Source organism: Triticum aestivum, chromosome 4A (assembly GCF_018294505.1).
Source record: "Triticum aestivum cultivar Chinese Spring chromosome 4A, IWGSC CS RefSeq v2.1, whole genome shotgun sequence".
Taxonomy (NCBI): domain Eukaryota; kingdom Viridiplantae; phylum Streptophyta; class Magnoliopsida; order Poales; family Poaceae; genus Triticum; species Triticum aestivum.
The window spans coordinates 312,800,952-312,826,111 of record NC_057803.1 but is presented as its reverse complement, the minus strand read 5'-3'; positions in this window follow the sequence as shown (position 1 = coordinate 312,826,111).

The following is a 25,160-nucleotide window of genomic DNA, read 5'->3' as shown; positions in this document are numbered from 1 at the left end:
TCAAGAACTCACATATGTTCATGAAAACATAATAGGTTCAGATCTGAAATCATGGCACTCGGGCCCTAGTGACAAGCATTAAGCATAGCAAAGTCATAGCAACATCAATCTCAGAACATAATGGATACTATGGATCAAACCCTAACAAAACTAACTCAATTACATGATAAATCTGATCCAACCCATTACCGTCCAGCAAGCCTACGATGGAATTACTCACGCACGGTGTTGAGCATCATGAAATTAGTGATGGAGGAAGGTTGATGATGACAATGGCCACGGATTCCCCTCTCCGGAGCCCCGACCGGACTCCAGATCAGCCCTCCCGAGAGAGATTAAGGCTTGGCGGCGGCTCCGTATCGTAAAACGCAATGAATCCTTCTCCTCAATTTTTTTCTCCCTGAACATGAATATATGGAGTTGGAGTTGAGGTCAGTGGAGCGTCAGGGGCCCCGCGAGGTAGGGGGCGCGCCCAGGGGTGTAGGCACGCCCCCACCCTCGTGGACAGGGTGTGGGCCCCCTGGCCTTGATTCTTTCGCCAATATTTTTTATATATTCCAAAAATATTCTCCGTTGATTTTTAGGTCATTCCGAGAACTTTTATTTCTACACAAAAATAACACCATGGCAATTCTGCTAAAAACAGCATCACTCCAGGTTAGTTCCATTCAAATCATGCAAGTTAGAGTCCAAAACAAGGGCAAATGTGTTTGGAAAAGTAGATACGATGGAGACATATCAGTCATCTGCGCCGAGGTTGCAGATTGTGACGTTGTAGATCATTAGGTTCTGTTCACTTATTTGCACTAGCATCAATCTTTGATTGCCCAGTGGATGTAATTTCCTGTAATATATGCTGGATGTGCAACGATTTTCCCCGTATGCCGTACCTTTGCTTGATCGGTTTTGGTCATGTGCATAATTGCTCGTCGTAATGGACTCAAATTATCTAATTGGACCTAAAGACATGTATGAACTTTAGTGGGCTCATTAAGTTAATGGGCCATTACCAGGCCGAAACTTAATGGTCGGCCCTCTTACCTCCCGGGTCGTTAATAGGCCGACATTGAAGCGGGTAACAGGTGGGCCCATTTGATTTCATGGGCCGTTGACATGCCATTACTAAGGTCGGGCAACATATTGCCCAACTATATTGTGGGCCTTTAGCAGGCCGAAAGAGACAGCGGGCTCGTGCTGGACCATGAAGAGCATGGGCCGCCAAGAGGCCGAAAGTTAGGTCGTACTTTAAATGGCCCAACTGTGTTGTGAGCCTTTAGCAGGCCGAAAGTGAAAATGGGCTGGTATTGGACCATGAAGAGCATGGTCCATTAAAAGGCCAAAACTCATGTCCGACTACAAATGGCCCAAATCATTTATGGGCCGTCAACAAGCTGAAAGACACACCGGCCGGGAATTGGCCCAACACTTAAATGGGTCGCTAAAAGGCCAAAACTAGGGTCCGACTACAAATGGCCCAACTCATTTATGGGCCGTCAACAGGCTGAATGACACACCAGGCCGGAAATTGGCCCAACACTTAAATGGGTCGCTAAAAGGCTGAAAGATGTACATCCTGAAAATTGGCCCATCCCTTGAATGGGCTGTTAACAGGCCGAAATCACATCAGGCCGATATTGAGCCCAAATATATAGCGGGCTATTAACGAGTTCGAACTGACGATGGGTTGCAATGGTGTCAAATCTTTAATGGGCCGTTGACGGGCCGAATTGGCACATCTCATATGGGTCGTGGGCTTAAATGGACCTGACAGAAGTAGGCCTTATATTGGCCGACTAGCTAATTTTTACTGGGCCGACCTTTTTCGCAGAAATGGGCCACTGTTGGGCCGAGCCACGTGTCGACCTATAATAGGTGCCTCCTGTCCAATGAATGGATGACATCTGTCCCAACGGTGAGCCAACACGTGTTTCCTCCGGCCAATGAGAATTTTACACGTGGAAAATCGTCATTGGTCCGAGCTGTTAGCGGGTTATTGGATCCAAAACTGGACCCGATAGCTTAACGACGTTCCGTTACAGTGGATGCCATGTGCCGGTCACCCTTGACGAAAGCACTTCCATGACACGTGATTAATCGTCATGGAAGTGGACACTTCTGTGATGATAATTTTGGTAATGTCACAGAACACTTCTATGATAGCACATGTATGACTATCTTGATTCTGTCATAAAATCGTCATGGATGTACATACGTGACCTACTGTGACAAACACGTATCATCATGGAGGTGTATTTTTTTGTAGTGAGACTATTTAAGCTTATAGGTAGGATGTGGTTATGAGGTGGAGTTGCAGCAAGCACTAAGCAAATATGGTGGCTAACATATGAGTTCAAGAGTAAGATGATAAACTACACAACGGGCGTAACCTAGAAGTGATCCTAAACTACTTATGTTCAAACATAACCCCACCATGTTCTCTTTCCAAACCTCGTCGAAAAAAGAGCATCACGGTTACACACGTGGTTGGTGTATTTTAATAAAGTCAAATGTCAAGTTCTCTACAACCAGATATTAACAAATTCCCATCTGCTACATAACCATGGGCACGGCTCTCGAAAGTTTAAACCTTGCAGGGGTGTCCCAACTTAGCCCGTGACAAGCTCATGATCCATGGGGACAATCCTCCATTGCGGGATCCTCCGATTAGACTCAGAATCCTGATGCACAAGATATTTTGATAATGGTAAAAGTAGTTCAGCAACACCTCCCGATATGCCGACACCCGATTGGAGCCACGCGTATCTCGTCTCAGGCCATGATCGAATTGGCTAAGTTTCCGGCTGGCACACCCATTGGTGGCCCGGCTACTGCCAGTTCGGACCAACACTCATGAGGAGCACTGGCCCGTGGGGGTTGATTAAGTCCACGGGGTCCGGAAATTCCCTATGCAAGTTTTTAGTTGTTATTAGGAAAATGGTAAAACCAATGTTGGGCCTTGCTAGATGAGTTTTATTCAAAGTGAACTATCAAGAGGGGCCCATAAACCCTCACCGTGTTAGGGACGCAAAAATCAAGGAACATAACACCGGTATGACGGAAACTAGGGCAGTAAGAGTGGAACAAAACACTAAGCAAAATGCCAAGCCTTCAATCCTTTACCAAGTATACTGATGCATTAATTACATAAGAGATATTGTGATATCCCAACATATCCATGTTCCAACATGGAACAACCTGCAAGGCACCTGCAACTAGCAACGCTATAAGAGGGGCTGAGAAAAAGTGGTGACATAGCCAAACAACAGTTTGCCAGGAAGGTGGGTTAGAGGCTTGACATGGCAATATTGGAGGCATGATAAACAATCGGTAGGTAGCACGACATAGCGATCGAATGAACAACTAGCAAGCAAAGATAGAAGTGATATGGGGAGTAATGATCATCTTGACTACAAAGTTCCCAGAGTTGTCAAAATCTTGCTCCTTGTAAATGTACTCAAAAGGATCCTCGTTCACGAACTCATCTCCCGGATCTACCCAAAGCAAGAACACAAGCAACGGAACAACAATCAATCATGGTGCAATGCACAAGCAACATGATGCAAGACATGGCATGGGATGCAAGATATGAGGTGCAATGCATATGGGTACTCTGGAAGGGAAAAGATGATCATGGCATCAACTTGGGAAACCGAGCATGCCACTGGAAAGGTTAGGAGATTTTGGCCGAAATCAATATAAAGATCACCGAAAACGGATGCATGGTTTGCACAATGATGAGCAAAACAAGAACAAAGCAAAAGTGCGCTTAACAACACCATAGCATTTAAGATGCATTATGAAAATATGCTACAACACCCCAACATAAAAACAAAACACATGGCAGTGAAGTACAGGTGAAGCTCTAAAAATCATGAACACTGAGCTCCTCCTAGAACTCACTAGAACAAGTCTAAAACAGCATGGCCAAAATGCAAATGACAATCAGTTTACAGACTTAGTAGTTTTCATTGTTCTTGACAGAAACAACATCAGGTAGCAATGTTTAGCGCTAGTAAACTACATGCTACAGGAACATATTGTGGCAAACAAAGGCATGGCATGATTGTAGTATAGGAAATGAACAAAACTCCCTTAAAGAACTTAAGCCAAAAATGCACAGAAAAGATGGTAGCATCAATGCAAACATGGCAAGTGATATGAACAGGTTTCAGACTTAGAGGAAAAACAAGCATGGCAGGAGCAGATTCATGGTAGCAACTTTGCAAGCTTGTGCCACTCACCACAAAGCATTTCATGGCGTAACAAAAAGAAACCAACTGTAAGAAGACACATTTTTGAAGCTAAACATGGCAATAGCATGGTCATAGGGTGCATGGATCACTAGCAAAACACATGGCAAAAATGCACTTCCTGTTAATAGACTGATAGTAATAATATTTAGCAAAAGTAGAGCATGGTAATGACAATCTACAGTATCCCATAATTACCACAAAAGTCATGAATAGATAGAGCATAACCACGTCTTCAAAACAGCCTTACTTAAGTTCATCAAAATATGCATGGATTCACTTGTGGTAACAAGTCAACATAGCAACCTAATATAATAGGAAAAGACTTTGCAGAAAAACTAAGTAGCTGAAAACTACAACATCAAGTGGCCTACTTGGCATGCTTGTGCTAGTCACCATAGGGCACATAAAATACAAGGCTTGCACCACTATAAATATGGCATGGAGATGATCCTAAAACATGTAGGCATGATGCTCAAAGGACAAACACACAAAATTCTATGAAAAAGACAAATCAACAAGTTATGATAGTTCCCAGCAGATAACATCATTTAGCACTTTTGCAACGAAGATTAGGGCATCAATGTGGACAGTAAAATGTATGCAAATGACACTAGCATGTAGAGCATCACGATATGAACATTTCGGTATATCGTGCACGCAACACAGAGCTACATGCACATGAGATAGAATATCTGGGACTTAGATAAAATTCACCACCTCAGATCTAGGGTTTGATTGGCATGGACATCGAGGCAGCGGCGAACTCGGCCAACGGAGACGAGGGAGATGGCCGGCGATGAGGTCCGGCGAGGCGATGAGAGGCGGCGCGGGGCAGATCCGGCCGGGGGCTCCCCGGATCTGCACGGCGGTGAGGCAAGGGAGGTCGGCGAGGAGGCCAGGCGCGCGCGGCGGAGCTTGAGGCCGGCCACGTCGGCGGCGACCGGCGTCGATGAGGGCGGCGGCGGAGCTTGGCCGGCACGGGTGACGAAGGGTGGCGGGTGACGATGAAGGGCGGCGGCGTGGGGCGGAGGATTTGCAGTGGCGGCAGCTCGGGCCGCGTGGGTCCACGACGGGCCTAGCGGGCCGTGGCTGTGGGGGTCAGCGGAGCGCCACGTGGCAGCTCCTGATTAGTTCGGGCGGCGGCGCTGGACGCATCTGGCGACGATGGACGTGTTCGGCGCGGAGGGGGAGCTTTGGATATAGGGTTTGCCCGAATTTTGGAGTGGAGGCCTATTTATAGGTAGAGGGAGCAAGGAGAGTCAAAATGAGGTGCGGTGTTCGCCCACACGATCATGATCCAACGACGGATAGCATGGAGTGGGTTTAGATGGGCTAGTGGGCTGTTGTGGAGAGGTGTTAGGTTGAAATGAGAGAGGGGTTTCGGCGGTTACACAGTTAACCATTGGTGCATCAAACGACCTCCAAATGGAACAAAATTTGACAGGTGGTCTACTGGTGATGTACCAAGGCCCCTCGACAAATCTCAGCCCATTCCGAGAATATATTTCTCCCGCTCATGAAATGAGATCTGAGAGGTGCAATGGGTGCATGTTTGAGTATTGGATTCAGAAACGGACAATGGGGAAAATGACCAGATGCATGAGACGCACATGAATGCAAATGAGATGAACATGATGACATGAACAAAAAGCAAAATGAGGACAAAACCCAACCACGGAGGATATAACATATCACATAGCTGGAAATGGCAAGACTTGGAGTTACAATTATGGAATGTTACATCCTGGTCGTTATAGGCGACTCCCTGACTGGGTGCTCGTCGGCGTCGGCGTCATCAAAGAAGGCCCGAAGGAGTTCGGTCTACCAAGTAGGAGATGTCTCTTCCACCTCCTCCTAGGTCGCCTCTGAGTTTGCTTTCTCCTCCTCCCTGGGCTCGCCGGAGGACACTGGCACCGGGGAGCCCGTTGGCTGGGAAGGTTTCAGCGGCACAAGCCCACGCTCATTGAAGGTGGGCACCGGTGGACTACCTTCTCTCCATCGGGGCGGCGGTACAGCAAGAGATGGGCGTCCGATGAGCAACCCAGGTCCTTCATGAGCAAGGTGCGCACGACCTTCCTCAGCTCCTCGTCAGACAAGTTGTCCGGGCGCAGCCAGAGGCCATCTTCCATGCTCTTGAAGCTCCACAGGCGGCACAAACGTGCCTGAAGCGGAGCCAGGCGCTGCGTCAGGGACGCCTTGACGATCATGGCCCCCGTCAGCTTCTCCGCCTTCGGGTCCTCTGCCTTCAACTAAGCCCTCATCCTCTCCTGTAATAGCTCTGCTCCGGGGTCGGTGAGCTTCTCGTGAGCCCATCTTTCCAGGGTCGTTGGCACTGCGGTCGGTAGCTCCAGACGGGCATGGGTGCACTAGGTGTCCATGAAGATCCACTTGTGCCGGAAGACCTCCACCTTCTTCCCGGTCTGAGAGATTGCGTTGTTGCCATTGGCTGCGATGAAGCTGGCACACCTCGAGCACTGGCCGCTACTTATCCAGAGGTAGAAGAAGTGGCAGAATAGCGCAACGGAGGGTATCACCCCCACCAACGCCTCGCAGTAGAAGGCAAAGATCGACAGGAGGAGGATGGAGTTGGGTTGAAGATGGAGGGCGTGGAGCCCATAATGGCGGCGGATGGCGTAGAAGAAATTGGAGAAAGGGGGAACCAACCCAACAAGGACGCTGTGTAGGAAGAAGGGGTAAAAGGTGTCACCCAATGCTTCCATGTTGGCGGATCTGACCCAGAGCGCCATCACTCCACCTCATCGCAGTCGCCTGCTATCAATGGGAACACGACGGTGAGGTGCTTCTCTTCTGTGATGGTGGACGCGCTTAGGGCCGGCTCGAACCAAGAAGCAAGGCGCGTAGCCGGAGCCGAGGATTTCACCTTCTCGGTGGCCATCAACGGCAAGTTTGGGGGAAGGATTCAGCAGATCTGGAGGCGCTTGGAGCAGAGGAAGAAGCGAATCTGGAGCAAGACGAAGGAAAGGCAATGAAGGCTCTGCAACAAGCACCAGCCTTTTTGTCAGCCTGGAACATTTGCTGAGGCCACGTGGGGAAGCAGAGACGCCCACATCCCATCAATCACCATGCGTCAACCAAGGCTGCAGGCTGTTAGGGCCCGCGCCACTCCGCACTTGCCCCTAGGCTTCGCCTCAAAGCCAAGTTCGAGCGCGCCTTGGGCCCCGGGGCTACTGTCGGCGTTCTAGGAACGGGGGTACCCAGGCTTGCCTGCCTGCGGCCCACGGCTTGGCTCGCGAACAGCCTAGTATGGCCCAGCTTCGGCATCAACAACCCAATACCCTCGGGAGGGCCAAGCCTCGCGAGGCAGACGATACCAAGACCTCCACAAGGAGTGGCCTCCTCAGGGTGGCTCCCGAGGAGCTGAGATTTCTATGTGGGCTTGTCCTCATGAGGTTCGGATGACGTGAGCCATGATGACCAAGGCCAGGCAGGCACCAGCGGGCATGGTGTACCAGTTTCCTCTTTGGTACTAAGGAGGCAAGTGCAGGAGCTTAGTCCCGAGGAATGACCCAAAGGTTTCCATGCCGGTGCAACAAGACCAATACTGCCTGGACGATAGTAAGGAGGTCATCACCGAGCCCACCACAGCGTCACAACCAAAGGCTTTCACAGGAGAATACTACTTTTGTCAGGATAACATATACTAGTTGTCTCCCTTCGAATTTGGCCATTGTGGGATCCCTTCCCGCCTTCATTTGGGAAGAGGACCAAGGCTACTATAAATAGGGCCTAGCCACCACAATAGAGGGGGATCCGAATCCTAGAGATCTTCCTCTCCCATCAGCTCAAAAACACTCCTCCTCCCGAGGTTGTTCTCCCACTTTACTAGTTCTTCACTAGCCCCTCGAGGCCAATCCACCACAAAGAAGGAGTAGGGTTTTACACCGCAAGGTGGCCCAATCCCGAGGTTGTTCCGGGTGGGGCCGGAAGGTCCGAGCAGGGCCGGATGTTCCAAGGGGCACGATTCTACAAGAAAAGGAAATTGTGGATCGGGGATTTGGGCGGAAAAACTTCGGGAAAAACCCAAATCCGAGTGGGGAAAGAAAAATTTTGGGTGGAGGGAAGGGTGGGGAAGCTAGATGTATGTGCCACACCCAAAATCCATGGATCATATCCAACAAAACTTTATCACACAAACAAATAACATAATTTTTGGGAGGGCTATTTTTTGTGGGGATTTTAAAAACTGGGATGAATCACAACAAAATTAGGCTAGAAAACAAAGAAGAAGGCTCCGAAATCATGATCATCCTGGCTCATGATACCAAGATGATGTAGGGTAGATCCCTAGATGCCTGATCTTTCACGAAAGGAGCAGATCCCGCGAAGAACACAAGGAACACAATGGAAACATGGGGAAAACACGGGAGAAAACACTCAAACCAACAAGATCAGGTTACACATGTGCTAGATCCATGAAACACAACGAGCTACAAGATCCACGATCAAAAAGGGACTATACAAGTAGCACGTTCTTCTCCATGAGGAGGTCTTGAGGGGTGTTCTCGTTAGGGGTCTTGAATCCACCTGGGCGATCTTCTCCATAGAGGCCATGAACTTCTAAGGAGGAGGGGATCAAGTGGAGGGCAAAGCTTCTCAATGAGTAACTACTTTGCTAACCCTAAAACGTAGGTAGGAGAAGAGTATATATAGTCTAGGGGGCGAAAAGGTGCACGGGCCTCGGCTCAAGTCACAGTGCACAGGTAGGGCCGGAAGTTCCGGGCGAGGCCGGAAGGTTCCGGCCTTACCAGAAAGTTGGCACGGTGGGAGTTGGTTGACATCCGGGGGCCGAAAGGTTTGGGCAGGCCGGAGGTTCCGGGGGCCGGAAGGTCCGGGCCAGGTTCCTGGCGAGTTTCGGGCTAACCCGAGAGTTGACGCGCTCAGCCTTGTCTGGGTCGTCGGGGGGCGGATGTTCCGGGAGGGCCGGAGGTTACTCGCTCTAGCCGGAACTTCCTGCTGTACATAGAGTTGTCGCATGTTCCTTCTTCTTCAGCTCTTAGCTACGTGGCTTGTGCATTGTACTTGATCACACATAGCATTTATGACTTAGGTAGTAGCCATGTCTCACTCGAATGAAAGGGAATCTCAAGTAGGAGAGATGTCACCATGGATTGAATAGCATGTGCTTGAGCCCTTGTCATGGGTCCACTTGATTCTTGGGTAGTTGGGTTAGTGTCCATGGGGATGACCACGGGATGCTCCGCATCATATCCCCCGCTTGGGAAAGATCCGACCTCGGATCGAAATCCTCATCACCATGGTATGGGGAGAGATCTTTGACGTTGAAGATGTCGCTCACGGAGTACTTGTCGCGTGGGATGTCGATCTTGTAGGCATTGTTGTTGTAGCATTCAAGCACCTTGAATGGTCCATCAGCTCGTGGTAGAAGTTTGGACTTGCGTTCATTGGGGAAGCATTCCTCGCGAAGGTGTAGCCACACAAGATCTCCAATGTTGAATATCATGGGTTGCTTGTTGATGTTGAGCTTGGTCGCGAGTCATTCTACTTGGCGCTCAATGGTGTGGCCTATATCTTCGTGCATCTTCTTGAGGTAGCTTACTCGGGAACTCGCGTCCATGTTGATGCGCTCTTGTGGTGGTAGAGGAATAATTTCCAATGGGGACAACAGGTTGAAGTCGTAGACAACCTTGAAGCGGGACTTGCCGATAGTCGAATGTCTTGCGTGGTTGTAGGCGTACTTGGCGATGGGTAGACACTCCTTCCATTCCTTGATGTTCTTCTTGATCAACACGCGAAGTAGAGTGGAGAGTGTTTGGTTCGTGACCTCCGTTTGGCCGTCAGTTTGAGGATGGTATGCCAAAGAGAACAAGAGCTTGATTCTGAGATTGGCACATAGATTCTTACAAAAGTGGCTTAAGAACATGACGTCGTGGTCCGAGACAATAGTCTTTGGAACTCCATCGAGGCGCAACATTTCTTTACAAAAAAGATATGCAACATGTGAAGCATCGTCTATCTTGTTGCAAGGAATGAAATGGGACATCTTAGAGAATCGTTCTACAACAACAAACTTGGAATCTTTGCCATTTCTAGTTCGAGGCAAACCAAGAACAAAATCCATGCTAATATCTTCCCATCGGTGGTATGGAATAGGAAGGAGCATATAGAGACCATTGGATTGAGCTTTAGACATAGCTTTGCGACATGTAGAGCATCAGTTGGTGAAACGTGAGACGTCACTGAACATCTTGGGCCAAAAATAGTTCTTGGAGTGCGTAGCGAATGTCTTGTCGCATCCAAAGTGTCCCATTAGTCCTCCGCCATGAGATTCTTGCAAAAGTAACAAACAAAGATAACACTTGGGAATACATAGTTTGTTAGCTCTCATAAGATAATCATCTTTGATGTAATATCGCTCCCAAGATGTATGTGTCAAACATTTGGCATATGGAAGAGAAAAAGTAGGATCATGCGCATAGAAGTATTTTATGTGCTCAAAACCAATGACATTTAATTCAAGTTGGGTAACAAAGCATGCATCTACGAGAAAGAGCATCCGCCAAAACATTCTTGTTGCCTTTGATGTACTTGATGACATAAGGAAATGACTATATGAATTCACTCCACTTAGCATGACGCTTGTTCAACTTAGTTTGACCCTTAAGGTACTTAAGTGTCTCATGATCGGTGTAAAAAATGAACTCATGAGTGCGGAGGTAATGCTCCCAAACATGCAAGACTCTCACTAAAGCATATAGGTCTTTGTCATAGATGGGGTTGTTAAGTTGCGCTCTGGAAAGTTTTTCACTAAATTAAGCTATGGGGCATCTCTCTTGCATTAACACACCTCCTATGCCATAACCACTAGCATCGCAATGGGTCTCAAAAGGTTTATCAAAGTTGCATAAAGCAAGCAAAGGAGCATGTGTAAGAAAATTATTAAGATCATTGAACGCGTTATCTTGAGATGGTCCCCAAACAAAGGGTTCATTCTTCTTACTCAAAGCATGTAAAGGTAAAGCAATGGTGCTAAAGTCCTTCACAAATCTATGGTAGAAACCGGCTAAACCAAGGAAACTTCGCACTTGTGGGAGTTGGGCTGACATCCGGGGGCCGGAAGATCCAGGCAGGCCAGAGCTTCCGGTGGCCGGAAGGTCCGGGCTAAACCGTGAGTTGACGCGCTCAGCCTTGTCTGGGTCATCAGGAGCCGAAAGTTCCGGGACGGTGGGAGGTTTCAGGGGCCGAAAGTTCCGGGATCTGGTCGGAAGTTTTGGGCTGGACAAAGAGTTGTCCCCTATTCCTTCTTCTTCATTTCTCGGCTCCGTGGCTTGTGCGTTGTACCTGATCACACATAGCGTTTCTGACTTAGGCAGTAGCCATGTCTCACTCGAATGAAAGGGAAACTCAAGTAGGAGAGATGTCACCTCGGATTGAATAGCATGTGCTTGAGCCCTTGTCATGGGTCCACTTGGAGCTTGGGTAGTTGAGGTAGTGTCCAATGGGATGACCATGGGATGTTCCGCATCAACATGCCATGGCTCAGAAGGTCATTGAGCAGAAGAACAAGATTGATCATGAGAAGGCTGTGTTCAAGAAGCCTATGGCAAATCTTAGTGTTACTGATGCTCAAAATTTCAACATGATGATGGCTGATCTGAAGGCAGAATTTCAGAAGCATCATGATAAAGCCAAGGGCTCCTGAGATCACCTCAAATACTATGTCGAGAAATGCGTTCAGGCTCACAACGAAGCCATGAAACGAACGGCACTGGGGCGCCCAGGCATCGACCCCAAGCTTGCTACCAAGAATAAGAAGCCAGAAGTATCTAAGGCTGAGGCTTCCTAGCAACAAGTTCCTGTCGGCGTTCTGGGAACGAGGGTCCCAGACATGCCTGCCTGCGGCCCGCGGCACGGCTCCACCAGCGGCCCTGGATGGCCCATCTTCACCAGCAAACACTCAAGACCCTCGCGAGGGGCCAAGCCTCGCGAGGCGGAACACGCGGGACCTCCTCAGGGATGGCCTCACTTGGCCGGCTTGCGAGGGGCGGAGAGATCAAGGCGAGGGACACCTCACGAGGTCCCTGTGACGTAAGCCATGATGACTAGAGCCAGGCGGGCGCCAGCGCACAGTGTCCTTCTTTCCTCTTTGGTGCTAAAGGAGCAAGCGCAGGCGAGGAGTCCCGAGGCATCAGGAAAAGGTTTCCCATATCGATGCAACAAGACAAAGACTAGCAGGACGGCAGGATGGAAGTCACCATGGAGCCCAAGACGCCGTCACCACTAGAGCCTTTGGCAGGCTAAGACCACCTTTAGTCAGGATAACTTGTACTAGTTGTCTCCCTTCGAATTTGGCCGTTCTTGGATCCCTTCCCACTCAATAGTTGGGGAGAGGACCAGGGCCTCTACAAATAGGACTGGCCACCACAGTAGGAGGGATGGAGATCGAGATCATCCTCAACCACTCAAGCACACCAAGCACAAGAATACCTCTCCTCAGGAGGCTGTTCTTCCCTTGTAACTGTTCATCCTCAGCCCAAGAGGCAATCCACCACACCACACTGGAGTAGGGTACTACACCACATCTTGTGTCCTCTTGTTCTTGGGGTTCGTTCAGCTAGGTTGTGAGATCACAACGTGCGCGAGCTAGAGAGGGGGGAGAGATCTTCGTGGGCACCCCAGTGTTCGAACCTCAAGGGTTTTTCCAGAACCCGAAATCCGACATTTGGCATGCCAGGTAGGGGTGTGCCGTAGCTTTGCCCCCGACATCCTCATCTCTCTGTCCGGCTCTCAGGGATGCCTCCACTTCTCCGACTGGATCGACGGGTGCCCTCCACAGCGCCGTGGTGCTCCGGGACTTCACCCCTGCCTTGCGGCGGGTGCGGTGGCCGCACAAGTTCAAGCTGGTGATGCCGCCCCGTTATGATGGTGAAGCGGATCCGGCGGCCTTCCTGCTGACGTACGAGGAGGCTGTTCTGGAGGCTGGGGGTGACGGCCAACTAGCTCCCAATGGCCCTCGCTGGCGTGACGCGTGCCTGGCTCCTCCATCTCCCGGAATCTTTTGTGGCCTCCTGGGGGAGCTGCGTGACCTATTCATCACGTGCTTTGGGGGACCAGCACCCCCCCGTCGTCGTGGCTCTCCTCGGTGGCTCGCAGGCGCCGCCATCAGGCCGTCACACCAAGACGTTTTTTCACCGGATCGGCGCCGCCTCCATGAAGTAGGGGGCTCCCTCGGGTTGGGCAGTGCCGAAGGCCAACCCGACCTTTGACTCAGGGATCACCCAGTTACCACCGTCGGTTCGGGCGTGCTCCCGATGCTTTGCACGCCCACCATCTGCAGCATAGCCATTACCAAGACCCTCATCGACGGCAGCACCGGCCTCAACGTGCTCTCCATGGAGGCTTTTAGCCTCCTTCACGTACTGCTTGAGCGGCTCCGCCCCAGCAAGCCCTTCTCCGGAGTCGGCGGCGGCTCCTCCTACCCCCTGGGGTAGATTCATCTCCCTGTGACCTTCGGCACATGCGACGACTACCGCACTGATCTAATCGACTTCGACATCATCCGCATCGACTTACCGTATAACACCATCCTCGGGTAGCCGGCGCTGGCCCAATTCATGGCAGTTACAGATCCTGCCTACAACCTCATGAAGATGCCAGGGAGCAAGGGCGTCCTCACCATGGCCGGAGACACCAAGGAATCCTTGGCGGCCCTCAAACTCGCCTTTAGGGCCGCGGCGGCAGCTTGCCCGCCCGACAAGGCCACACCCAGGACCAAGGGGGCTGTGCCGACCAAGAAGAAGCAGCTATTCACTCAATGCCATGCCAAGACGAAGTAGATACCAGCCGAAGAGGACGGATCCTCTGGCACCACCTTTACTATAGGTGCCGACCTCGTCCCAGATCAAGAAAGGGAGTTGGTGCACTTCTTGCGTGCGAACAAGGAAGTGTTCGCCTGGGAGCCCAAGCAGCTAGTTGGTGTCCCGGGAGGAGTGATTGAGCATCATCTGAGGGTATGACCCAACATGCACCCTGTGAAGCAGAGGGCGAGGCGACGGTCCATGGAGAAGCAGTCCTCGTTCAGGAAACCCGCAAGCTGGAGGTAGCAGGTGTCATTCGCAAGGTCTGGTACCCAGAGTGGCTCGCGAACCCGGTCGTCGTGCCGAAGAAAGGAGGGAAGGAGCGCATGTGTGTTGACTTCACCCAACTCAAAAAGGCTTGCCCTCAAGACCCATTCCCGCTACCGCGCATCGACCAGATTGTCGACTCCAACGTCGAGTGTGAGCTACTATGTTTCCTGGATGCGCTCTCAGGCTACCACCAGATCAAAATGGCGGTGTAAGATGTGGATAAAACGACTTTCTTGACCCCATGCGGGGTATACTGCTACACTTGCATGCCATTCGGACTACGCAACGCAGGAGCAGCCTTCCAGCGGCTGATGCACATCGCCTTGCGAGGGAAGCTCGGGAGAAACACCGAGGCCTGGAGGAGACCTTCGCGAGCCTGCGCCAAGTGGTTTTGCGGCTCAACCCGGAGATATGTGTGTTTGGTGTCCCTTTCGGCAAGTAGCTCGGCTTCCTCATGTCCCATAGGGGGATCGAGGACAACCCGGAGAAGGTCAAGGCAATCGAAGACATGAACCCACCACAAAACCTCAAGGAGATGCAGAAGCTTGCAGGCTGCTTGACTTCACTGGGGCGCTTCATCTCCAAGTTGGGGGAGCGCGCCTTGCCGTTATTCAAGCTGATGAAGAAGAAGGGTTCCGAGTGGACCCTCGCGGCCGACCTGGCATTTCAAGACCTCAAGAGATACTTGACCAGCCCGTTGGTGATGGTGGCGCCTCCTCCTCTCGAGCCCTTGGTACTCTACCTATCAGCCACACCCCACTCCATGAGCGCGGCGCTTATGGCCCTCGGAGAGGAGCGCCGGGTCAAGGGCCCGCCAAATGGATTCGCCAAGCCGGATGAGGCAGCACAACACCAAGGCGATGCTCCTAAGACAGCGGCTACATCGGCTAGTCATCAAGCCCGTGAAGCTGGGGATCCGCAGGAAACACCTCAGCCCCCGGTAGCCAAAAACTCCGAAAACTCCCTCAGCCTCGTAGAGCACCCATTGTACTTCGTCAGCACAGTGCTACGAGATGCGAGAGCATGATACCCCATGCCTCAGAAGCTCTTGCTCGCACTCCTGGTGGCCTCGCGTAAGCTGCGCCACAACTTCCAGGGCCACCCCATCAAGGTCGCCTCAGCTTACCCGTTGGAGAGAGTTCTCAGGATCCCCAATGCTGCATGAAGGGTTGCTGAATGGAACATCGAGCTGCAAGTGTTTGACTTGGAGTTGAGCACAACCAGGGTCATCAAGGGGGCTGCACTTGTCGACTTTGTGGCAGAATGGACCGACACCCCGGAACTCGAAGCAAGCGAGAACCGATCCCTCTCGCAAGGGAGTGAAGCGCCGGATGTTTGGGTCATGTAATTGGATGGCACGTTCGCACGCCGAGGCGCGGGGGCTGGAGCCGTGCTCATCTCGCCCACTGAGGACAAACTTTAGTACGTCGTGCAGCTCTTCTTCCAGCGGCGTGAGAAGGTCTCCAACAACATCACAGAATACGAGGGCCTCATCGCCGGCCACAAGGCTGCGGTGGCCCTGGGGGTGAAACGCCTCACCATCAAGGGAGACTTGCAGCTCCTCGTCAACTTCTCCAACAAGGTGTACGAGCCAACGGATGAGCACATGGAGGCATACCTCGCAGAGGTACGTAAAATGCAGAAGCAGTCCTGGGCCAGGAGCTACAGCATGTGCCTCGTGACACCAACAAGGAGGCCGACGACATCGCCAAAAGAGCATCCAAGCGGCTACCCCAATAGCCTGGCGTCTTTGAGGAGCATCTCTTCAAGACTTCAGAAGAACCTCCGCTTGTGGAACCGGCGCCACCTCAGGAGGAACTCCCCCAGCCACTAGCCTCGGGAGCCCCCGCCTGCGGCCCGACCTCAGGAGTGCACCTCCTCTTAGCGCTCGAGCCTCAGGAAGGGTGCTGGATCGAGGAGCTCAGGGCATACCTGACGCCAGGCACGTTGCCGAAGAAGGAAGAAGACGCAGAGCATGTGGCCCGGCAGGCTACGGCGTACTGCATTCAGGATGGTGAGCTATACAGGAAGTGGCCAAATGATGTTTCTCTACGATGCATCTCCAGGGAACAGGGGAATGAGCTGCTGGCTGACATACATGGCGGAGACTGCGGGCACCACTCGTCGTCGTGCACCCTAGTCAACAAGGCTTTCCGTAGTGGGTTCTACTGGCCCACGGCACTCAACGACACGGCCGAGCTGGTGAAATCCTGCGAGGCCTACGAATTCCATGCCAAGAAGATCCACCAGCTGGCTCAGGGCCTCCAGAATATCCCGCTCTCATGGCTGTTCACGGTCTAGGGGCTGGATATCCTGGGCCCATTCCCTCGAGCGCCTTGAGGTTACCACTACCTCTACGTCGCCATCGACAAATTCACCAAGTGGGCGGAGGTGGAAGCCGTCCGCACCATCCCAGCTGGGTCAGCAGTCAAGTCCATCAAGGGCCTCGTAAGCCGATTTGGGGTCCCGAATCATATCATCACTGACAACGGCTCACAATTCACTAGCAATATCTTCAAAACAAAATGTGCTAACCTTGGAACGCAGATCTGCTACGCCTCCGTGGCGCAACCCAGGAGCAATGGCCAGGCCAAATGCGCCAACGCGGAAGTCTTGAGGTGTCTTAAGACTAAGACCTTCAAGAAGAAGCTCGAGGCCTGCGGCAGGGGCTGGCACGACGAGCTCCAGTCCGTGTTGTGGTTCATCCGCACCACCGCTGCCAGGCTGACAGGCGAGACCCTGTTCTTCCTCATCTATGGAGCAGAAGCGGTTCTCCCACACGAGGTCAGGCATCGCTCCATGCAGATCCTGGCATTTGATGAAACGCGGCAGGATACCATGCGGGAGATGGACCTCATGCTGGGGAGGAACACTGCCATCAAGCCTCGCTCCGAGCTGTGAAGTACTAAGGGAGTCATGGACTAAGGGGTCCTTGGGTGGCTGGCCTGTTGGACATGGGCTGGACTAATGGGCTGTGAAGAAACAAGACCGAAGACTGTCTCCTGTGTCCGGATGGGACTCTCCTTGGCGTGGAAGGCAAGCTTGGCGAGCCGATATGAAGATTCCTTTCTCTATAACTGACCTTGTACAACCCTAGACACCTCCGATGTCTATATAATCCGGAGGGCTTAGTCCGGATAGGGGAACAATCACAATCATAGTCATACATGCTAGGCTTTTAGGTATTAGCCGTCTCGATCTCGTGGTAGATCAACTCTTGTAATACTCATATTCGTCAAGATCAATCAAGCAGGAAGTAGGGTATTACCTCCATAGAGAGGGCCCGAACCTGGGTAAACATCGTGTCCCCTACCTCCTATTACCATCGACCTTAGACGCACAGTTTGGGACCCCCTACCCGAGATCCGCTGGTTTTGACACCGACATTGGTGCTTTCATTGAGAGTTCCACTATGTTGTCCTCAAAAGGTTTGATGGCCTCTTCAATCATCTACAACGATGCTGTCCAAGCGGAGGTCTTCCTCCCTGGACAGATCTTCGTGTTTGGCGGCTTCGCACTGCGGGTCAACTCACTTGGCCATCTGGAGTAGATCGACATATGCGCTCTTGGCCGTCAGGTCAGATTCGGGAGCTTGAACTACGTTGTAGATATCCATGGAGTCTTGATCTTCGACGGATTCGATACCACGGCAATTGCCCCTCGTCACCTCGATGAACATGACTTAGATCTATCATCGAGCCATACCTAGGAAGTCATACCTGTAACCGCTCTAGCCTTAGATCCGGAGCAAGTCGTGCCATCCGAGGACAGGAACCCCTCCATGGATACCTGTAACCGCTCTGGCCTTAACCCCTCCACGGATGCCGCAGACTCCACGACGTTGGAGCCGCACACAGACCTAACCTCTGGTAATGTCTGTGTCACTGGAACCTCGGGCTCATTTCCGGTTAAATGTTTCGAAATATGTGTGTCCATGCAGGTCGAGCAAGATCGGTTATCGGTCGCCAAATTCAGTGACGCGGACATCTTCCGGCACTCACCCTTGGGCGATGTGCTGAATTCATTGAAAAATCTATCCTTAGTGGGGGATTCACAGCCTATCTATATCCGGTTTGAACTAGAAGCTAATGACAGGGAATTTCTCTCCACACCCACCACCCACTTTAGAGCCACAGTCGAAAACTTAACAGACATGCTCGATTACGGCTCAGAAGACATCGACGTTTTGGACGACGATGCAAACGAGGAGCATGGCCAAAACCCGCCGTTTACCGGACGCGGATGACCACTTCTTCGTATGACGTATATATGGTGGATACGCCTAAATAATCTAACGAAGACGACAAAGAAGATCCAGTAGAGGACAAAGCTCCTGGGACACAGCCTAAGCGTCGATGTCAGCGGCGCTGCTCTAAGTCACGTTGTGCAAAAGATATCAATACCGGCACATGAGAAGATAATACTCCTCACGGTGCCGACGATAATGAAGACCTAGTTGAAGCAACTCCTGAACAAGAGAATGGGAAGATGGGCAAGTTAGCCCGGACGAACAGGCCATCAACAAAGACTCGGAGGACAGTCATTATCTTCCGCTCTCCGAGGATGAGGTGATCCTCGGCAACAAGGATTTCATCGTGCCTGAAGAACCTCTCGAGCAGGAGCGCTTCAAGCGCCAGCTAATAGCCACCGAAGAAGCCTAAAAAAGAAGCAGCAACAACTTCAAGCTGATCAAGACCTGTTAAAATGATAGATGGACTGATGTCCTGGCAGCCAAAGAATACGGCCTTAAGCGCCCAGCCAAAATTTTCCAGAAGCGCAAGCTGCTACCTCAGTTCGATGATGAGGCGCTGGAGCCCATACCATCATCACGCAATGAGGCTGTCTGATTACCACGTGGTCGGGATAAAGCGGCAACTCAAGCCGTACACTAGCCCGCCCCACCTCACTATAAAGGCAAAGATAAAACAGCTCGTGGTCACACATAGGACCTTCGGCAAGACCTGAACAATAGAGCAGGGCATACCAGATTGATCTACGGACCGCGAGGACGTACCTCGGCATGTGTCGACGACTATCTATTCGGATGTGAGAAGCCTAGTCATGCACGGGCCGAACACCACAGGCGGACTCCATCAGAGCTGTGTCCTGATGCGGCCCGATATAGAGGCACCGCACACCCTCTTTGCTTCACTGACGAAGTAATGGATCACGAATTCCTAGAAGGGTTTAAACCCGTAAATATTGAATCATACAATCGAACAACTGACCCCGCGGTGTGGATCGAGGACTTTATTCTCCACATTTATATGGCTCGTGGAGATGACCTCCACGCCATCAAATACCTCCCTTTAAAACTCAAAGGGCCAGCTCGGCACTAGCTGAACAGTCTGCCTAAAATTTTATTGGCAGCTGGGAGGACTTGGAAGATGCTTTCCTCGACAACTTCCAAGGTACATATGTCCACCACCAGATGCCGATGACTTAAGTCACATTGTCCAGCAACCCGAAGAGTCAGCCAGGAAGCTCTGGACTAGGTTCTTAGTTAAAAAGAACTAAATTGTCGACTGTCCGGACGCGAAAGCTCTAGCGGCCTTCAAGCACATCATCTGGGATGAGTGGCTCGCTCGCCACCTCGGTCAAGAAAAACCAAAATCCATGCCATCCCTTACCGCTCTGGTGACCGGTTTTTGCATGGGAGAAGACAGCTGGCTCGCTCGTAGAAGCAACAGTGCCAGCGATCCGGGCACTTCCAAAGTCCGGGACAGCAATGCTAGACCACGACGCAGCAAAAACAAGTGCCGCAGTGATAATGAAAGAACGCATGACACAGCGGTCAACGACGAATTTAGCGGCCCCAAATCCGGTCAACGAAAGAAGGCATTCAAGGCAAATATAGATGGACCATCCAATTTGGACCATATATTGGACCGGCCCTGCCAGATTCATGGCCACCCCGATATACCAGCTAATCATACCAACAGAAGTTGTTGGGGCTTCAAGCAGGCCGGCAAGCTCAACGCCAAACACAAGGAGAGGAGGCCGCCGGCCGATAGCGATTGTTGGCGTCCTAGGAACGGGGGTCCCCAGACTTGCCTGCCTGCGGCCCATGGCGTGGTTTTGCTAGCAGGCCTGTACGGTCCGTCTTCATCAACAAGGCATTCAAGACCCTCGCGAGGGGCCAAGCCTCGCGAGGTGGACGATGCAAGACCTCCTCAGGAGCGGCCTCGCAAGGCGGGCTCGCGAGGGGTGGAGAGATCAAGGCAAGGCAAACCTCGCGAGGTTCTCGTGACGTGAGCCATGACGATCGAGACCAGGCGGGCGCCAGCGCGCGCAGCGTCCTTGTTTCCTCTTTGGTGCAAAGGGGGCAAGTGCAGGCGTGGAGTACCGATGCATCAAGGAAAGGTTTCCATATCGGTGCAACGAGACCAAGACCAGCAGGACATCAAGACGGAGGTCACCATGGTGCCCAAGGCGGCGTCACCACCAGAGCCTTTTGCGGGCGAAGACCACTTTTGTCAGGATAAGCTGTACTAGCAGTCCCCTTTCGAATTAGCCATTGTTGGCTCCCTTCCTGCTCAATATTTGGGGAGTGGACCAGGGCCTCAATAAATAGGACTAGCCACCTCAGTAGAGGAGAGAGGAGGAAAAGAGGGGAAAAGAGGAGAAAGGCAGCAAGCAAGGGAAGCAAGCCTGAGCTGACCGAATCCTCACACACACAAGTTCGCCAAGCACAAGAACACCTCAACCCCAGGAGGTTGTTCTTCCCTTTGTACTGTTCATCATCGGCCCAAGAGGCTATCCACCACCACCACACTAGATTAGGGTATTACACCACAACGGTGGCCCGAACCAGTACAAATCTTGTGTCCCTTGTGTTGTGAGTTCCTCGAGTTAGTCTGTGAGATCTTAGCAAAACTAGGACGTGGATCGGTAGGGGGAAAATCTTCGCGCACACCCCAGAGTTCGAACCTTGAGGTTTTTGCCGAAACCCGTGATCCGACATTTGGCGCGCCAGGTTGGGGTGTGCCGAAGGTTCCCTTCTGTCGCTCTGCGTCGCGTTGCTTCATCGTCTCCATGGCGGACGCACGCTGCACCTGCGCCAAGCGTCGGGCTGCCCTCGCCACCCGCGTTGCTCAGACGGACCCTGTCGGCGGGCCACCCCGTCGCTCTCCGTTGCCTGCCACCAACGCTGCCATCGGCCCGGCGGGGAACGAGCAGTAAGCATCCTCACTGCACCCCTTGGTGCGACAGGACGGCCGCACCTCCACTCCATCACTGACTCCCGCTGGTTTGTCGTCTCATGCTCGTCGCGTTCCCACGGACGCACGGGCCACGCTCCTCATGGCGCACGAGCTTCTGCGTTACCGCCCAGTCGATGACCTCTACGAGGACTGGCTTGACCGCATCGCCGAGCTTGTCCGCGCCGCAAGGGGCTCCCCTGCGCCGTCCCTCTCTCTGCCTCGCCCTCTGCCAGCCATGGGCGACGCAGCACACGAAGCACCTCCACCCCCTCTGCACCAAGACGACGCCCTAGCGCCAAGGCGCACGTCTCCACGGCGCGACCCACCACGTCCGGCGCCTGCGCGTGAAGAAAGAAGCTGTCAAGAAGTCCCTCGACCATAAGAGAATGCTCCGTCGCTCCTCGCACCGCCGTGCTAGGATCGTTTGCTGTGGCAAGGCCCCGCGCTGCTTGCCGTAGCGGTGCGCGGGCGCCAAGACCAAGTTCCGCCTCCTAGGTGGGCACCGATGACCGCGCCCGTCTGCCGTGCCTTCACCCCCGAGCTGCATAGCGTCGCCTGGCCGGGCAAGTTCAAGCCAGATCTGCCTCCTCGCTACGACGGCACCCGTAACCCCGTGGAGTTCCTGCAGATCTACGAGCTGAGCATCGAGGCGGCCAACGGCGACGAGAAAGTCATGGCGCACTGGTTTCCCATGGCCCTCACGGACGGCGCCCGCTCCTAGCTCCTAAACCTACCTCCAAGCTCGATCTCCTCTTGGGACGAGATATGCAACCGCTTCATTGCCAACTTCCAGGGCACTCGTGACCGCCCCCGGTTGCGGGTGACCTTCATCGCATCAAGCAACAACCAGGAGAGACCCTCTAGAAGTACATCCAGCACTTCAACAACGTTCTTCTCAACATCCCCAAGTTGACGGATGAAGCCATCATCTCCGTGTTCTCTGATGGCGTCTGTGACGTCAAGATGAAGGAGGACTCGTCATCCACGAGGAGGTGTGCACGTCTCTGGAGTTGTTCAACCTGGCAACCAAGTGTGCCAAAGATGAGGAGGGGCGCCTCTACCTCCTTGAGCTCCCGGCTGTAGATCCGGAGGAGAAGAAAGCCAGGGCCAAGGACGTGAACCACAAGGGAGCAGCCGTGCTCGTGACTGAACCGGACACCAAGCGCGACAGAGACCTGCCCGAGTCATCCAAGAGCAGTAGACCATTCTGCACCTTCCATAACCTGCATACCCACAACACCAGTGACTGTCTAGAGCTCGGAGCCATTCGAGAAGGACACTTCGGTCGACGCCCCGAGTGCAGCAACCGGGGCTATGGCCGAGGAGGAGGACGTGGTGGCGGACGCTGGGACGACTGGGGCCTGCGCCAGGAGTGGCGCGACAGGCCTCGTGAGGACCGCTGGCAGGATCAGCCTCGCGAGGGCGCCTGGAGGGACCAGCCTCATGAGGATCATCCTCAAGGCAACGCTGGCCTTCCTCCACTACCGCCACCACCCAGAAGGAATGACAAACACCATCAAGAAGAGGGGGCTGGGGGCTTCCAGGAGCCGCGCGCTATCGCCTGCATCTTGGGCGGAGCTCAAGCCCCAGCCTCGCAGCATATCTTCAAACAGTTTGCTCGCAAAGTGAATGCACTCCTCCCCAAGCTCGAGGCCATACACCCGCTCAGATGGTCCAAGTGCCCCATCACGTTCAGTTCGGAAGATCATCTCAAGTGCGCAGCTACTGCACGAGTCCTCCCAATTCCTTGTTCACTAGTCCTCAGCAACGTGCAAGTTACCAAGACCCTCATCGACAGCGGCGCGGGGATCAATGTCCTGTCCGTCGACACGTTCGACAACGTCCAAGTGCCATATCACCAGCTTCAGCCTACCAAGCCTTTCTCAGGAGTGACCCACGGCTCTACTACCCCGATCGGGCAGGTCCGCTTCCCCGTTACTTCGGAGAACGCAACAACTACCACACCGAACTCATTGACTTCGACGTCGCCTACATCCGCCTGCCATACAATGCCATCCTTGGGTATCCAGCCCTGGCCAAGTTCATGGCGGTGACCCATCACGGCTACAATGTCCTCAAGATGCCGGGAAGCGGCGGAATCATCACAGTCCCGGTCAAGGAAAGACACGTTGTGTGCTCCCTCGAGCATGCCTTCCAAGCTGCAGCAATCGACGACCCCGACAGCCAGGGCGAGCGCCCTCCTGAGGCCACCCCCAAGAAGAAGAAGTAGTTGCGCCATGCAGGGCCTCAGGAAAGCAGCGGCTCATCAGGATCGGCGCCCGCGCTTGGGGTGCCTCCCTCCATCGCATACGAAAGTGCGCCCAATGCCCCTCTCGGGAAGGGCTTGGGGCCTCTCTTCTGGATGGCCTCAGACCTTGCCAACATCACGAGGGAGGCTCTTGGGCACCACTTGGAGGCATGCTTCGCGGAACGTTTCCCTCAGGAGAACACAGGGCAAGAAGTGCCCACCGTTCAGGAGTTCATCACCAAGACCACTCAGGAACTGCAAGACGCAAGGGCCATGCGCGGCGGCCGCCGCTCGCTAGGCGCAGGTCCCCATCCAGGTGAGGATGCCGGGCTATGCGTCTGCATCAACGTCCCAGGGCTCAACCGGGCCGCCTCTCAGGAGCTTTTCAGGCCTTCGCGTGTGGGATGCTGCGAGGGCACATGTCACAGCTACGTTTACATGCCTTTTGGCCTACCGAGCGTGGCGACCGCCTATCAGCGCAACCTGCGGAGCATCCTGGCGGCTCAGGAGGCCAGGCACCACGCTGCACTGACGAAGATGAAGACAGTTCTCAAGGAACCACCTGGACCCCAGAGCCTCCCGAGGCTCAAGGCCCCGGTGGCTCATGAGGAGTAGCCCCTTCGCTGCATACCTTCAGCTGCCCCAACTCTCCTTCATCAACAGAACCAGGTGACATTTCCCAAGTTCATTCAGCTGGGAGCATCCCCAGGGTTGCATCATTCCTAGGCCGCGTGGGTCCGTCCTTGTGTCATGTATCCCTTATTATGTCTTTAGCTTACCTTGTTGGGGGCGCCCCTCAGGCTGCATCACCCCCAAGCCGCTCGGGCCTGACCCAGTGGCATGCATCTTCCCTGCATTTACTTAAGCCAGTATGCTTTTCGTGCTTAATCTATCTATGAATATCACCTGCTTGACTTTCATCTCCCAAGGGGGCAACCCACGCTAGCATGGCGCTTGTGCACGGGTCCGTCCCTGCAACGTCGATAGATCTGAGCGGTCGAGCTCTGGCTCGCGGCACGCCCCGCGCACGTCACCTCACCAGGCCCTCACTACCCCCATTTCCTCACAGAGCAACCAGCAGCCGACCGGCGACTGTGATGGAAAATTGTGTTTCTCCTTGTGCTCGCTTGTAGGAATCTCGTGAGAATGACAGCAGGCGGCACCACGAGCTTCCTCTTCCCACATGTAATCCGCTTGCACGTTAAAAGGAGGGCTCCTGAGCATCGCGTCTCAGGAGCTCCTACTGGCTCTCCTGCCCTCACCCTCGAGCCTTGACCACGGCACACGACCTGGCATACCAACGGCGGCTGAGCTCGCTCGAGGGCCCGGACCTGAGGACATAGAGCATGAA